The 5,757-nt window shown below is 43.3% G+C and overlaps 2 non-coding genes across 2 annotated transcripts; both read right to left on the bottom strand.

The window, feature by feature from the left end:
- Positions 1 to 4,725: 4,725 nt before the first annotated feature.
- Trnat-ugu (transfer RNA threonine (anticodon UGU)) lies at positions 4,726 to 4,800 on the bottom strand. The gene has a single exon. It is a non-coding gene; the product is annotated as a tRNA-Thr (tRNA).
- A 366-nt stretch (positions 4,801 to 5,166) lies between these two features.
- Trnat-ugu (transfer RNA threonine (anticodon UGU)) lies at positions 5,167 to 5,241 on the bottom strand. The gene has a single exon. It is a non-coding gene; the product is annotated as a tRNA-Thr (tRNA).
- Between the last annotated feature and the right edge of the window lie 516 nt (positions 5,242 to 5,757).

The following is a 5,757-nucleotide window of genomic DNA, read 5'->3' as shown; positions in this document are numbered from 1 at the left end:
GGATTCCGTAGTAGGACAGAATTGGAGCTGTCACACTGTAGACCTTAGCTGCTTTTTGTTATACTGACCTTCGAACACAGCTGCATTCTCTGAACATTTATTAACTCATGTCCAGATGGTTTCGTAAAAACTCACCCACAGGTACCTCCAACAGGCCTCCAGTTCGTAGTTAGTTGACTTTTGACTAGTGTTTGTCACCGTCCAGAGACTCACGCAGGACTGCAGGTCTTGCCTAGTACCGTGTTCGTGAATTCCACTGTTGGCGGTGCTGAGCGATATAGTACAATATACAGCTATTTCACTATTACGTATACAGGGTGTTACAAAAAGGTACGGCCAAACTTTCAGGAAACATTCCTCACACACAAATAAAGAAAAGATGTTATGTGGACATGTGTCCGGAAACGCTTAATTTCCATGTTAGAGCTCATTTTAGTTTCGTCGGTATGTACTGTACTTCCTCGATTCACCGCCATGATTTCATACGGGATACTCTACCTGTGCTGCTAGAACATGTGCCTTTACAAGTACGACACAACATGTGGTTCATGCACGATGGAGCTCCTGCACATTTCAGTCGAAGTGTTCGTACGCTTCTCAACAACAGATTCGGTGACCGATGGATTGGTACAGGCGGACCAACTCCATGGCCTCCACGCTCTCATGACCTCAACCCTCTTGACTTTCATTTATGGGGGCACTTGAAAGCTCTTGTCTACTTTAATGAAATTTTGAAATTTCATTAAATTGGCGCCCAACGTGGGGCTCGAATATGCAGTGGCCACAGAATACCCATGAGATAACTAGGGAATTATTATAGTCGAACTTTGTTGGAGAACAATTAATGTTTTTTTCCATGTATTGTGTGTATTGTCTAACCAATATTGTGTGGTAATACCTGTATATGATTTTTTGCATGAGAACACTATATAACCAGAGGCAAGCTGAAGAAGAGAGCTCATTATATCGAAAAATTAATTACCTACCACAATACCAGGGGGCAGCTGCACCCAAGATAGATCACAAAAAGGTAAAGCTACAGTGTAGTTGTCCTGTGGGTAGTAAAGTAGCCTCAGTGCGGTGTTCTCGGATCATTAGTGGTGTGCTTGTTGTTAGTGTTCTTTTTTTTAAAAATAACAGGACATTTGAGTAGTTAGTCATTGTAGTATATAATAAGTGTGTTTCAACAAATGACCATTTCTTGTGTGATTATGTCAGTGAAACCTGAGTGTTAGGATCTTTAGTTCAGATTTTGTTTCTTTTGTTGACTATGGTTAGATTGCGTAGTCAGAAAGATATCAACATGGATAATGAACAACAGTTAGCAAGTAGTGATACCGAGTTAGAAAGTGGGATACAAAGTAATGTTAGTGGCGTAGTTCAGGAAGTACAATGTGAGAATCTGGGGGCAGAAGGGCAAGAAATGTTGTCACTGCCAGCCAGTGATTCAGTTGATAGTAGAAATACTGTACCACCCACAAGCACTAGGCACGGACCAGAGAGTGGTGAGTTGTCAGAAGTGCAATCATTAAAAGTTATGTTCGAGCGCATGCTCAATTTCCAAGCTACGTTTATGCATGAACAAGCAGAGCGTGATCGACGCCAGCATGAGAGAGATTTGCAGTTAATGCAATCTTTGGAAGCTATGCAAAGTGAGATTGTTAGTTTGAAACGAAACTATGAAACCATACCCAAAGCGGTGCAAGAACTGAGCGAAAGAGTAGATAATATCCAAGTGGCTAACGCCAGTATCGTGGGTGAAATCAGTGTACTGGCTAACAGGATGGAACAATTAGAAATTGACACAATTCAAGTAATTGAGCACAAAATGTCCGAACAAGTGCACAAAATAGAAAACGAATTTATAAAAAAAATAGATGAGAAGGTGCACGCCGCGATTGAAGCCAGAGACGTGGGCTCCAATGCGGAAATGCAGGACCTAAAACAGGCGGTACACACTGACATTCCGCTGTGGCAACGGAATGTCAACCGTCGTCTTGCGGAGCTGGAATACAGCTTGCTGCACGGCGACGCACAGGCGTGTGTCACGCCAGCCAGGTCCAACAATGATAGGCATATAAATATAGCAGTAAAAAATTGCGACTGCGAGACAGAACAGGCAATCAATGTTAGCGAAACAAATAAATGTCACTCCAAAATAATGATTGAAGAAAGCCTGATTAGAAACCGACAGTTTCAGATCTTTACAACGGAGAAGAAATCTGTTCACCCTGTAGTGTTTATCAAGGGATTTAGAAACATTTTGCCTAGCGTTTGGAGTCATACACAGAAAATACAGTTCGTTATGTCTTACATACAAGGAGATGCTGCATTATGGGCAACCGAAGCAGCTGACAGTTGCGACACATATGAGCAATTAGAAAAGGCATTCTTGGCCAAATATTGGTCAACATGTATTCAGGAGAGATTACGGAAAGAGGTATATAATCCAGAGCCGTATTCTCCACGACTAGGCAGTTTGCGAAAATATTTTGAGAAGTACATTAATAAGACCCGTTACTGGGACGAGCAGATTTCATCCCGGGATTTGATCAGACTTTTGAAATCACGCTTGCCGATACACGTAAAGGAAAAACTTATACACGTACCGGAGAACGACATAGAACATTTCTTGTCTGTTCTGGACTCAATTTACCTTATTCAGGAGGATGTTAAGGCAGCCTCTGAACAGGCTAGAAGTAACGGAAACGGTTACAGAAATGGTCGAAATAACACGCCTCCACCAAATAATGGAAACGGCGGAGGTAACAATAGGAGACAAGATTATGTACAAAACGGGAATAGAGGTAGAGACCGGAACGGCAATAGTCCGCCGGTGAATAATGACCGGAAAAGGAGGTTCGATGACGGATATGAAACAGGCCCACCAAGCAATAGTAGATGGAAAAATGCCAGGGGGCCGTGGAACACTAATACCTATAACGATGCAAACCGAACTTGGCCACAGAACCAGAGGCCCAGTCCGGACCGGCAAAACAGTGAAAGATATGACAATAACCGACCGCCACCACAAAATGCGCCAATTGCGCAACCGTGGCGGCCGACGCAACACAACTTACACATAGTGGAGGTCGGTGACACAGAGCAGCCACACCCATCCACCTGTAATAATTCAACAAACTAGATTCAGCCGAGATATGCTCTCCATCGTCGGCTGTGGTTTGGAGTGAGAGCAGCCCGACACAGAACAAAACATCGGGAATCTGTATCCTCAGGTATAATGACGGGGTACAGATGGGACATGAATTAATAACTGAACCACCCACGTGCATAAAGGAGCACAAAGACAAAGTACAAGCGATAATAGAGATCAAAATTAACAATATTGATGTGCAAGCAATCGTAGATACAGGTGCTACTGTCAGTGTCATGAGTATGGACTTATTCAGAGTACTGGGGAAAGAAAAGCGTATGCTGACTTTTCCTCTGAACAATTGCAAAGTCACTGGAGCCATCAGTGCACAGCGACAAATAATTAAACTCCAAGTGCGGGTAGAGATGTATATAGGGGAAGAAGCCATAGCGTGCTCATTCCTGGTAGTAAAGGGTTTAAAGGTAGCCTGCATTTTGGGGGTAGATTTTTTGAGAGAAAGGGACGCAGTAATCGACCTTTCTCGGGGAAAATTAAGTTTGATGAACGCGGGTAGGAGGATAGAATTGTCCATGCTCAGATCTGAAGAGGTACCTGTGCCTAATTGTAATGTTATTAACATAAAATGTAGGAATCAGTGGATACTACATTTAGACGATCATTCTCTAGGACAAAATCTCTATTATCCAGACGTACAAAGTGATCAATTAAAAGCAAATGTGGACGCACTTGTGAACAAAGTATCACAGTCCGAAAATTTGAACTAAATGCAACAGCAGAATTTGGTACAGTTATTATCTAACTATGCAGATGTATTTTCAGAACGACCAGGAATTGTTAAGGGATATCAGTACAATACTGAGGTGAAGCCTCACAAAACCTACTGTCGAGCCTCGTACTCCATTCCTTAGTCCAAGAAGGAAATAGTAGCTATCTCTTAGCAGATCCCCACTCAGGGAGAGTACGGGGACTGTATCCGCGTAAGGATGTAAAAATATTCCTACAGTAAATGACTAATAGTCCTATGTGGACACCATTCTTTTGAAAATGAATGAACATTAATGATGTGTGATCTGTAGAGATAATGTACTAGTGTAGAAGTATTTAGTTAAAAGAATGTGATTGACTTTCTGTTTTGTTTCTGAATATTTGTGTTATGTCTTTTTTAATTAGTGTTAGCTTAAACATGCTCTAAATGTCTGCACAGATAACCTGATTAGTGTAATTATTTATAGTGTTAAATTGTGACAGAGATCAGTGAGGAGGAACATTTTAGTAATGATTAGTTTGTGTACTGCATAATATTCTATATGTGTGTCAAACTTGAAATATTTCTTTGTACAATCTTTTCTATTATATATGTATATGTGTATATATGTGTACCTGTCAGATTGACAGATTCGAACCCAGAATAATATCAATAATATGAGGCCCTGAGAACTCCTCGTGATGGCTGGGTGTTGTGTGCTGTATATGACGGTAGTATCTGTTCCCGAAAGAACAGTTACCGTCGATGACCATGCAGCTTTGCTCGAAATGCAATGATAATTAAATAGACACCCTAGCTGCAAGCAGGCGTTGATACACTTCATTGGGGACATGTTGAAAATGTGTGCCCCGACCGGGACTCGAACCCGGGATCTCCTGCTTACATAGCAGACGCTCTATCCATCTGAGCCACCGCGGGCACAGAGGATAGTGCGTCTGCAGGGATTTATCCCTTGCACGCTCCCCGTGAGATCCACATTCCCAACATGTCCACACCACTACATTCGTAGTGCGCCTAATAGATGTTTGCCCATCATACTCATTACTCGTGGCAGATTAATCTACCAAGTCCCGTACGAGATCGGGCATAGCGTGTGCGTTCGCACAAGAAGGTCAAAGGCCGGGAGCCCATATTTTTAACTATATATGACGGTAGTATCTGTTCCCGAAAGAACAGTTACCGTCGATGACCATGCAGCTTTGCTCGAAATGAAATGATAATTAAATAGACATCCTAGCTGCAAGCAGGCGTTGATACACTTCATTGGGGACATGTTGAAAATGTGTGCCCCGACCGGGACTCGAACCCGGGATCTCCTGCTTACATGGCAGACGCTCTATCCATCTGAGCCACCGCGGGCACAGAGGATAGTGCGTCTGCAGGGATTTATCCCTTGCACGCTCCCCGTGAGATCCACATTCCCAACATGTCCACACCACTACATTCGTAGTGCGCCTAATAGATGTTTGCCCATCATACTCATTACTCGTGGCAGATTAATCTACCAAGTCCCGTACGAGATCGGGCATAGCGTGTGCGTTCGCACAAGAAGGTCAAAGGCCGGGAGCCCATATTTTTAACTATATATGACGGTAGTATCTGTTCCCGAAAGAACAGTTACCGTCGATGACCATGCAGCTTTGCTCGAAATGAAATGATAATTAAATAGACACCCTAGCTGCAAGCAGGCGTTGATACACTTCATTGGGGACATGTTGAAAATGTGTGCCCCGACCGGGACTCGAACCCAGGATCTCCTGCTTACATGGCAGACGCTCTATCCATCTGAGCCACCGCGGGCACAGAGGATAGTGCGTCTGCAGGGATTTATCCCTTGCACGCTCCCCGTGAGATCCACATTCCCAACATGTCCACA

This window comes from Schistocerca nitens, chromosome 2, assembly GCF_023898315.1.
Source record: "Schistocerca nitens isolate TAMUIC-IGC-003100 chromosome 2, iqSchNite1.1, whole genome shotgun sequence".
Classification (NCBI taxonomy): Eukaryota; Metazoa; Arthropoda; class Insecta; order Orthoptera; family Acrididae; genus Schistocerca; species Schistocerca nitens.
The sequence above is the reverse complement of the archived record's forward strand: the minus strand, read 5'-3'. Positions and strand labels throughout refer to the sequence as shown.